Genomic DNA, 11935 nt, shown 5'->3' on the forward strand with positions numbered 1-11935 from the left:
ATATATATACATATTTTACATGTTTTTATTCTTAATTTTTTGATCATTTTGGCTGTGTTCATGCATATGACATAAATTTTGTCAAGATCGTGCATTTTTGTTCTTGGAATCTTGGAATTTCTAGCTGAGCTCCTACAAATAAATTGTCTAAAATACAATGTGTAAATAAAATTGTTACATTTATACTGTGAATTGCAAAAAATCAAAAACAAAAAAATGCACCATTCAAACCCACTTCAAATTGGTAACATAAATTAACTGAGTTCTTAACTTTGTCTCCAAGCAGTTGTGCTTATCAAACATGATAGCAATACCTTGATTTGAAAAAACTTAATTCATTTATGTTACCGGCTGAAGTAATTATTTTAAATTGGTAATTTGCTTTCTCAGGTTACCATGGTGAAAACTGAAGCAACTTGCAAAGTAAAAGTGTCTACATCAAATACATTTGATTAATGGTATCAAATGAATTCTTTTTTTTAACCTCAGGATGGTGGATTTAATATGCATTCCTCATTTTTTTAAATGTATCTATGGCACAGACTGTGACACTGAGTGGCAAGTTTCTCTTTAACTGTGACTGTGCGTTTGTTCAGGCCTCAAATTTTGCGACATTGTTCAATAATGCTTGGTCTCTGTCGCTTCCGGTTTGTTTTTTTTCAAGTCACAACTGAGGGAAACGTGATACATGACATTTCTCGGTTGTGCAGGTCAAGAACTGTTTCGAGAATAGTTTTTCCACTGAAAGCCCTCACACGTTTACAGAGTCCTTACATGCTGCTCATTCTTCACAAGGACAGAAACCAGGGACAATGCATCATCCGAGTGCATCTCCTGCTTTCTGCGATGAATATATCGGCTCTGACCAGACAGTCCCTGACATTTAGTGATCTGTGATGATCAACATAAACCTCACATCATCAAATGTCAAACTCAAGTGCTTGCCAGAGTTTGCAACTGATCTGATGAACATCACAGTTCAGGGAAGAAATACTGCAGGCGCGGTCCTAATGCTCACCCTGAGCCTTAAAAAAATGAGCCCTCACAGACTTTAATTAACATCTACTGTGTGCTCAGCAAGAATGTGTGGGTACAGAAGGGTAGATACAAGGGCCCAGAATGCTTAATTTTAATATGGTATTGGAGAGCTACGTATATACATAGGATATTATTTTTGGATTAAAGGGTAATAGAGAATTTCCCTGCGGTAAGTTTCATGTTCACCAGTGGTCGACCTCTGCATAGATTTCAGAGGGTGATAGCGACTACAGTGTCACCTTTAGTACAAGTACATTCTCCAGGTAGCAAATTAGGACTTTGTGAACTTACTTTGAATACAACTTAAAAGAGTCTAGAGCAGGGGTGTCCAAACTTTTGTTTAAACGGGGGCCAAATTAGATAATGTAAAAAAAAATTGGGGTCGACATATAATGTTTTTTTCAGGGCAGATACCGATTATTAATGATACTGATAACCGAAATTTTTGGAACTGCTATACAATAAAAATGAAAATCATTCATTATTCAAGTAAGTTAGCATGTACAATACTAGGGCCTCCCCTAAATGGAATGCAGCCATCATTAATGATATTGAATGTGCCTGTACTTTTTTTTTTTTTTTTTAGGTCTAATCAGCAATTCTATGCACTGGAAATAATTTCACGGTAAAATAACAGTAAAGAGCTGGCAGCACAGATCCCAGCAATATACTATGGCCTAATTTTACACTATTCATACTGTGAAATTACTTTAGAGTGTATAACTGTAAAACAGAAAACGGAATATTTCTATATTTCCAGTGTATAGAGTTAAATACTGGCAGCACAGACGCCAGCAATATATTGTTATTTTACAGCATCCACACTGTTTGTAGCCCTGTGCGTTAACCACAGGGCTACATGTGAAAAGATTCCAGTAGGCTAATGCTCTGTTTTACGATGCTGGCCTCTTTGCGCTTGATTACCAGGTTAACAAGAATGTCGCTCCTCAGATGCAGACTGTTATATCAACGTTACCAAAAATGAATCAACCTGTAAATGGGCTCTCCTCCTCACTGTTAAATGGCATATTAAAACTAACTAGACAGCATGTTGAGCATCAGTTTGATATCAAACATTTTTAGCAATATGAACAAGATACTAGCAAAAGAAACCCCTTACAGTAGTTATCGTCTAATTGCTGAAGCAGGTCTTGTTGATGTGTAACACCTGTGTCCTTCTGCTGTCCAAATGACATTTTCTGAAGTCCCCTGGGAGTTGATGACAACTTCATTCTGTCTGTTTTTCTAAAAGAAAATTGACAGAGAAACAAAAAGCACTAGCTTAATGTCAGAATTGATCGAGCTCCGAATTTTCCATGCAACACCCAAAAACTACTGTAGTGTCCTGTCATTTAAAATAGCTGCATACTGTCAAAAGACTCCATCCTGTTACTTCAAGTGGAGCAACCCATCATGCATTGCTTATTAGAATACAGTATTATACTCTTGAATAAAATTAAAAAATTATAAAAAATGAATAAAATAATAAAATAAAATAAATGTAGTAATAATAATAATAAAAGAGAGAGAATAAAGGAGGAAAAAGAAAAAAGTAAATAAAAAGACATCTTTGAAATCACTTTTCAAGACTCTCTTTTACAGACTTGCTTTTATATGTCACCTGTCTTTCTTTCTTTCTTTCATTTAATCCCCTATTTATTCATTCCATATCCTTCTTATGTCTTGTTCTTACCATCTTTTCATATTTTAAATTTATTTATTTGTTCATCTATCTCTTAATTATCTGTTTTTATCTTCTTGCACTAATGTGATGCCATCTTCTTATACTATTTCTTACATTATTTTTAGTCTTTTATTGCATTTACTCTTATATTTAAAAAAAAATATTCGTTAAGTGCTTTAACTGCCTTTTGAGATCTGCCAGTTGCTTTTATTCCTTTTATTTGACTTTTATAGTTCTTTCTCTGTCTAGCATGTTTTGTTAATGTTTATTTTATTATTCCTTGAGTCCCTGCCTTGGCTTTGTCTGTCAAAGCTATGTAACAACTGTTTTTAAAGGTGGTATATAAATTATCATTATAAAAAAGTCATAATATTTTCTTTAAACAGTAGCAGGGAACTTTATGAACTCTAATGTAAGAGGAAAAGTTCTGTGTCAGTGCGTAAAGGAAAAAAAAAACACCCATTAATACATATGTTGTTATTATGCTCTCATCTGATTATGCACTGGACTGTCATCATTCATCACTGAAGCTGTCGGTATATTCAGGCTCAGTGGTCTCAGAAACATACAGCGCAACCCTGGCTCTTGTCAATCTAGTCACAAACACCACTTACTTATACTTCGCCTCTATGCATGTAATCCCACAAGGCCTATCATTCATTTCCTGTTTACTTGCACTCCTCTGTGGCCACTCTTCTTGACACTTGTTCATGAGAGAGGGGAAGACGGAGTGAGCTACAAAAGACTGGAAATCCATACACGCAGGCAGACAACAGTGACACAGGTCACATTGTCTCTTTAGCTCAGCACTGAAGAGATCTAGATTTCGATTATTGAAATCAGACACGACGCAGTTCTGCTGGTGCTGCAGCTGAAAATGTATGAAACAAGTGCATGATGAGGCAGCGTGCCCAGTGGTGCATCCACATGATCTCAGCAGCAGGGCCACCAGTGTCGCCTGAAGACTGTGGCAAGTGCAGCTGGCCTGCTGATGATTTCTTTTGGGTCATCAGTAATATTCTCTCAGCAAACTGCTGCATATTGTTTGCTGCTAGGTGGAATTAAGCTTTGTGTGCTGGTGGGCTGCCGTGGTGGAGGAGGGGTGGATGTGGGTGGTGGTGGGAGGGGGTGAGGGGGGTATTTTGTGTGATATGGGCCATTGACTGCTTTTTTCCATAGCTCAGGAACAATAATGAGATTTTTTTTCCTCCAGAATATCAGTGCCGCCATTCAGTGCACTGATTGTGTTTATGAAATTGTGCATACATCTCTCAATGCTGGAGCAGGGGAAAGGAAAGCTATTTTCAAAACATTAGCAAATTGTTTTCTGTTATTGTGCGGAGATTGATAAGAGTATGTGTTGTCTAAACACACAGACACACACAGACATACAGGGTAAGAAAAAAAAACTTAAAAAACCTGATGCATGCAGCTATGATTTGGAGTTGCAACCCCCCCCCCCCCACACACACACACACACAAATAACTGAAAAACTATAAACTGTATCACCTTTCATTCATGCTGTCATTAAGCTCTAACTACAGTGAATCCAATTGTCTGCACTAGTTTAGATACATTTCTACGATACACATTTGAGAATAGTGCAATGTGATTTACTTTTATGCAGTTTATGTGGTCTAGTAACATGTATGTATCATGCATCTTATGTATTATTGCATTAATTGTGCTGCATATCAGACCCGATGAGAGATAAAAATGACCTTGAGCTCGACCTTGCCTTTTTGAAACCTCCTGCATTATTCTGACAAGCTGATATTGTGAAAAATTACCTTTTTACCTGTTACAAACCTTATATGGCAGCATTAACTGATAAAAATGCTTCAGTTCCCTCTCATGCACAGAGCTCTTATTAGTGTTTGCAGTGACTTCAGAGACTTCAGATTGGGTTTTCTGAGCTTTTCATTGCACTCAAAAAGCATGGTAATGTTTGTATCATAAGAGAAATGATGATACCATATCACAGCTGAATTATACTGCGCTGTGATATTGCGCGCACCTGACATTAGAGGTGTCCAACTTGTTATTCGGGCATCTTTAAGGCCATTTCTCTAACTTGGTTTTTAGAATCATCACAAGTCCTACAAACACGTCATGAATTTGGAAAATTAATTAAATGCAGCCTTTTTTTTCCTAGTGGAGATCCATGTCAATTAGAGAGGAAGTAATTCAATTGAGATGAAAAACAATCAGCATGATATGTTTTCAGCTGCTATTATTATTTCTATTATTATTATTATTACCTAACAAGAAGACAGGCTAATGGGACAACAACACATATAAACAACTTTGCCATCAGGTCCCCTCGGCTTTGGAACGACCTGCCAGAGGAGATAAGGCTGGTAGAATAAATGACTTCTTTCAAATCACTTCTTAAAACACATTTAAATAGACTTGCTTTTATGTGATGCCATCTTTTTATTTCTTATTTCTTTTATTTATTTATTTATTTACCTTTTTTATTTATGTTTCATGTATTCCATTTTTATTTGATTTGTGGATTTATTGCTTTTATTGTTTCTGTTTTTACTGTTTTGGGTCTCTTTCTTTGTATTCGTCGTATATTCACATTTTGTGTCCTGCATCTTGCATTAATTGTCCTCTGGTTTTAATTTTATCCTAACTCTGCCCTAGTTTCTTCTTGTTGGTGGTAAATAAGACTTTTTGCCTTTCCATTGTTGTAACGCTGTCTATGTATCCCATTCCTGCTTTTCTTTGTTTGTCAAAGCATTTTGTAAACTCTGCTTTTAAAGGTGCTATATAAGTAAAGAAGTTATTATTATTATTATCAGTAGTAGCAGTAGTAGTAGTTGTAGAGGTAGTGGTATTAATACATGCAACAACATGCAAATTTGCAAATTTTCTTCCTGTTTTTATACTGGATGACTTGGAGAGCTTTTGCATTTTTTATGATCTTACTCCAAATTTCTCCATATAAACTCCACGCCACCATTTCCCATATGTTTGATTTTTTTTAAAAATTGCAAATAAACATTATATGGTGGAGGGAAGTGGCTGGCTAGGTTTAACCCTAACCCCTGAGCCTAGAGTGCACTAGTGAAACATACTCTAACAATATTAGATTTTGCAAGCACCTTGACTTGTGAGAAATAAATACTCTCTTTCCACCTACACACATAAACATTTATGTCTCAATAATAGAATTGCTGTCATTATAGTTAAGGGAATGCCTCCGCACAGGGAGTACAGGAAATGTACTGAAATCTCACTGTGCACGAATGTATATATTTTTTCACCAGTGGAGAGACTACAGCCTTTAAAGTGAGCTTTAAAAGCCAACAAAGCCAAATTTGCAGCACCCAGCCAAGTAATCATTAATCCATGGGTAATGATCCCATCAACACCATTACCCCCCAGCATTTACTTTGTATTTTTGCTCTGTCCTCCAGTAATAATTGACACTCTTACCTGCTTCTCCAGTCTGTTGCTCGCTAGTTCGCTCTAAGGCAACTATTGATTGTGGAGCATCGGATCCATGAAGACAGAGATGATGAACAATAAACCGACAGCTGCATCCATTGTGATCTGGGCCAAAAGCGATGGCCTTTGTAAGCATGTAATGCCTCATCTGGTGGATAATATGAGAGAAAAGAGGGACACAATATGTGAATTTTCTGAGTCAGTTAGCTCATGGCCTCCTCCGCTACATACAGCTCAGGTCTAAAAAATTGAAACTATAATTACTTTGATTATAAAAAAAAAAAGAAAAACATTGCAAGTGTCTCTTTTCAGTGAGAAAGTGAGTCACCGGTCGGCATTCAACTCTGCAAAGTATTTTAAATTCCATTTTCAAAATCAGCATTATGCAGTGCATGTCAACATATAGGCATAGATTTTTTTTTTTTTGATACGGGAAGGGGGCAAGGTGGCAGAGGGGCATGGGAAAGGTCCCCCTCATTATTTAGAACATAGACAAATAAAGTAGTAGGGGAGTGTTATTTTAGCAAAAATAAAGACATATATCATTATAAATGGCTTCATAAAAATCATCAGATTGCAGGAAAAGAAGTGGTGGAGGCCCCCGAGACCTCCTGCCTTTTGTGTGTCTCACCAAATGTTGAAACAAAACTTTATCCCTAGCAAAACATACAATTAACTAAAAATTATGCAAGTTGGTAAAATGTTGTCTACATGTCTCAAAATCACTCCTTGTCTTTGTCAAACCTTTAACATGTGGAACAACAATTTTCTAATCTTTAATCCTTCCACTGAATAGCATTCAGCATAATTTATGTAATTACGAAACATCAAAGTAATGGGATTACAGTTATCTCATCCCTTACAGTTTTAATTGAGTCATTCAAGAATATGCAGATAATGGTCAAATAAAACCTAATTTTATCAAATTAATGTAATCTCCATCTGTGTGCATCCGCCCCCTCATCCCCAACCCCTAAAAAAAACTAGGGAAAACAATGAATACATATTAATAATCAGTCCTCATCTTTGTCAAAACTTCACAATGTGGAACTAATATTTTCTAATCTTTAGACCTCCCATGAAGTCATAATAAGCATAATTTATATTGGGGGAATAATTAATCATCAAAGTAATGGGATTACAGTTATCTCATCACTTGGGGTTCTGATTAAGCAAAGAATATGTAGATACTGGTCATATAAAACCCAATTTCAATATTCGTGTCAATTACAGCTAATTAATTGTATGTACAAACTATGAATAGGCTACAATCTGTAAAAAAATAAAATAAAAAAAAAATTAACCTTAATTTCATGTTCTTAAGATTTTTAAGAAATGACTCTTAAGGATTATCTCGGTCAGATTGACAGATTCCTTACATAATGAAGAAGGTCACATGAGCTCAGGAACACTTTCTAAAAAAGAAAAAAGAAAAAGAAAAAAGAGGAGGTTAGAACAGAACAAAGCTCATTCTTCTGAAAAACTCAAAAGTCTCCTGTTTGTCTCGTATCCACCTTCTGAAAAACAACCCTGGGAGCAGTTTCACATACGAAGCTGTCACCATTCCTGGCTGCAGACTATTTGCCATTCCCAGAAGGTCATTTGGCTAATGCACATTTGAGTTTTCATGGACTCTTAACTAGTTTTTAATCAGCAATTATTAGTGAATTGGAAGGCTGTGCAGGCGCATGACTCTCTGCTGGCGGGAGAGTGCCCATCAATGTCACGTCAATTTCCATGCCAAAGGCTACATTAGGCCCTGAGTCTGGGAGGAAACAGCCACCTGAGTGCCTCATCTCCCCATCCACAGCAGTCTTCCCATCAACTATTGACTCTATTACACAGCTCTGTCAAAAAAATTTTCCGCTTCAAAAGAGGAGCAACCATTACATGGCTGTGCGGGGAGATAATTTAGTGATGCACATAAAATTAAGTGCATATCCACTGAACATTGCTCATTATTGCACTTGAATTCCTACAATGCCAGGCGTCTGTGAGGATCCTGGATGCCTCCCAACCTTTCATTCACTTCCAAGGTATAAACACAGCTTGATTATTTAGGCTGATGTACTATATAAATACCTGCCATTTACATCTATAGCTAACCTACCTGTAATTGGCAATTAAACATGCCAGCATCTCAGACTAGCTCTTAATTACTGTTAATAAATGCTGAGGGGCCCTGAGGTATCCTCTCACTGCTAGAGGATGGGGGTGGTGAGTCTGCTGCAGCACCACATCGCTGCATGAATATGCATGGCAGCCAGGTAGGTATTCTTCAGCTCTGCTTTTCAAGCTGACACGTACAGAGGTGGCAGCAGACCACCTCTTGAACTATCTTCATTACAACCTCCATGGCGGCCGGAGCGTTGTTGCCATGCTGCAGCCTCGCAAGCTGCATTCCTGCACACTGTGGCTTGTTTGTGTTTGCCAGGAGCTGTCACATTCAGCCTGTTAGCACTGGCCCATGGGAAATTTACACAGAGCCACTGGTATGAGGTGAGGCCATCAAATGAGCAGGTGACATGCTGCACACATATTTGGTAAACTTTGGGTTTCGATGTTTGTATGCTGCAAGGTGAAAAGTTGGAGTGCTTTTTGATTAAATTTCAAGCAGTATAAACATAAGACACGTAAAATAAAAACTATAGAAAACATTTTAAAAAGTAAAAGGTCACATTAATCAGGCAATTGCACTATACACTCTCAAAATAAACTATGGGCTCTATCTTAGGATTGGCGCAAGGCGCAGCGCAAGTAAATAACAATTGTACCTGAGCCCATCTGTGCGCCACTGGGCGTGTCGCTACTAAAATGGGGTGTGGTCATGCACACTTGCTATTTTGAAACAGAAAGTGAATAATATGCCATTGCATGTGGCTTGCATGCGGCTCGGATGTTTGTGTAAGTCAGGTGGAACATCACAATACAGCCCTCAAAGTCGGAGCATTCTTTGTGGCATGTTAACATTGATATGTATCATGGATGTCTCTCAGACATAAATGAGGGCACATTACAGGATGCAGGAAGGCGTGAGGCTTACCTGCGCGTGCCGATGCCAGTTAACTTAAATATGCCAGCAGCAACACGTACACTGAGAGATCAGCTGGCTCCTCTCGTTACTGCTTAATTTTTATGCTAAGCGCCGAGCTTTGTTTATTCCTCCTCCTCACATCATTGTGCATTTTTTCTGCATTGTAAGGCCATTCTGGAAGTTCCAAAAAATGACGTAACCTTCACCGCCACGTCCTCTCATACCTGCTTTACTTCTGCTGCTTGTGGTGGATACCTGCTGCCGCTCCCATCCCCATGTTTAACTAGCAAAATGGACTTTGGCACGCCCTAAACACATTTGCGCCATGCGCTTGAGACCATGCACTATAGATCGTCTAAATAGGGCCCTATTTGTTTCAGCTTAGAAAAGCTAGTGTCTAGGCTGCCTTAAATTTTGAAGTTGACAGAATTTGAGAAAACAAGTTGAAACGTGTACAACGAAAGTATGAAAAAAAATGCAAAGCACCCAAAATAAAAATAAAAGAACAATAAGAAAAAAATTAAAAATATAAACATTTTTTTAGGTGAAAGGTCAATTAAATTAGATAATTGCAGTAAACACTCTAATAAGAGACTGTTTGTTTCAACTGTTTGTTTTGTTTGTTTGTTTGTTTGTTTTTTAAAAAGCAAGTGTCCAGGCTCCTTAAATTTTTAAGTTGACTGAATTTGAGAAAAGTTAAAAATTCAGTCGGCTTGAAATTTTAAGGCAGCTCAGATGAAAGCCCTAAAAATGACTGAAGTGAGCTGAACAGACCGAATTCTTAATCTTACTAGATAATAGAGATGCTAATTAAATTTTCCTTTGGGGACATAATTTGCAGCTGAAAAAAGGCAATAAATTGCAATATATCACAATATGTTTTATCGCAATACTCATCATATATTGCAACATGTTTAATATTGGAATAATATTGTATTGCACATTATGTATTCTGAAAATATCATAATGTATTGTATTGTATTGTATCGTATCATATTGTATCGCCTGCTATATTGACCTTATAGTGATAATTCCTCCTAAGATTAAAGACATCATACATAGATAACCATAAGTGTCACATTTTTGTTGTCTGCTCAAATATTGCATTAAATATTTTTATTTAAAAACAGACTTTGATTCTACAGATTAATGACAGCTTCCCTTTCTCTGCTGTGAGCTGACATTTAGCTCCCGTAATGACTGCTGATTGTCTTGCAGTGTTCCACCGCAGACCTGAATCCTTGTATTTAAGGGCTGACGAGTGTTGAGCTCTCTGATCATAATGGCGCTTTTAATTAGCACTTAATTAAAAGGCAGGTGGACTGGAAAGGTCAACCGGTTAGGCCCATGAGTTAAAAACACAGACCAGCACCAGAATCAACTGTCTGATGAATGTGTCGGCTAATTACGGTGACCAGGAATGTGGACAAACTCCTGTCACAGCTAACAAAACACAGGATGTTATAAAATCACAGTGGCAGAGACATGTTTCAAGTGTACAGTAAGAAATTGCTGTAAAAATATGGCCAAATTCTAACAGTAAATTTCCAAATGCAGGAAAACACTGTAAATAGTGATTTATTTTATTATTATTTTTTTAATTTATTTATTTTTGGGTCAAAAAGACAAACAGTAAGCTGCTGTGTGATTTAAGGGTATGTATTATTTTAAATTTGCTAAACATGCTTATAGCACAGAATTACAATATAAACCTCACACTCTACTGTAGAACACTGTAGTAAATTTAATATACTGTTGATGTAAATTATAGTAGTGACACCTTAAAATAACAGTAAGATGTTGGCAACTGAAGCTTCCAGAAGTTTGTACTTTTACACAAAAATCCCAGTGTAATTTGTACATTTATACTACTCAGGCTTTAACAGAATAAATACATATACACCCATATTTTCCAATTTTAGTTGTTTGTTTTTTGTGCTCCAGGTCTAAAACTATTTTTTTTTAAAAAAGAAGCATTTTTGTGCAGTATTTTTATGTAGATACATCACAGTATGTGTGTTTAAAATGTTGCATGCACATACCTTACGACTGGTCTTCACACTGGTCTGTCAAAGAGAGAAAAATATCAAAAGCAGCTTCTGCAAAAGTTAAAAAAAAAACCCAAACCATACTGTCAGTTAAATTATCATTCTACTCGTTACACAAACACAATGACTGCGGCTTGAACTAAACTTCCACCACCTCGGCTCCGAAAAACAAAACAGAGCTGGGAACAGTATTGATCTCAGTCAGAATTATAGATCACCTTGTCTGAATGAGTGATGAAGCTGTCGGACTGTTGGTCTCACCTGACAAGCACCCGTATTAAAAAATCCTGATCCCTGAATTTCAATGCAGCAGTAAAATTATGTTTAACAATCTCAGTCTATCACAGCAAACATTTACAAAAAGATGTTTCCATGTGATGGAAAATACTCATTAAATAATGATTAGTCTACTTGGCTATATCTGTGGTTGCCAGCAGGGTTGCAACTGTATGAGATTCTCATGGCCGTTTTTAGGAATTATTGCAGTTTCAGGGTATAGAAAAAATAATACTGACTACTATAATACCATACTATAATAATACCAATAATAGTAATTATTATTGTTATAATATTATCAGTCACAATGACCCTTAAAGGAACAAAAATAGATAAAAATAAATAAAAATATTGTTACTGTGAGTGAAACTTAAAATCATTTTTGGAGGACTGAA

This window comes from Plectropomus leopardus, chromosome 13 (genome assembly GCF_008729295.1).
Source record: "Plectropomus leopardus isolate mb chromosome 13, YSFRI_Pleo_2.0, whole genome shotgun sequence".
NCBI classification, from domain to species: domain Eukaryota; kingdom Metazoa; phylum Chordata; class Actinopteri; order Perciformes; family Serranidae; genus Plectropomus; species Plectropomus leopardus.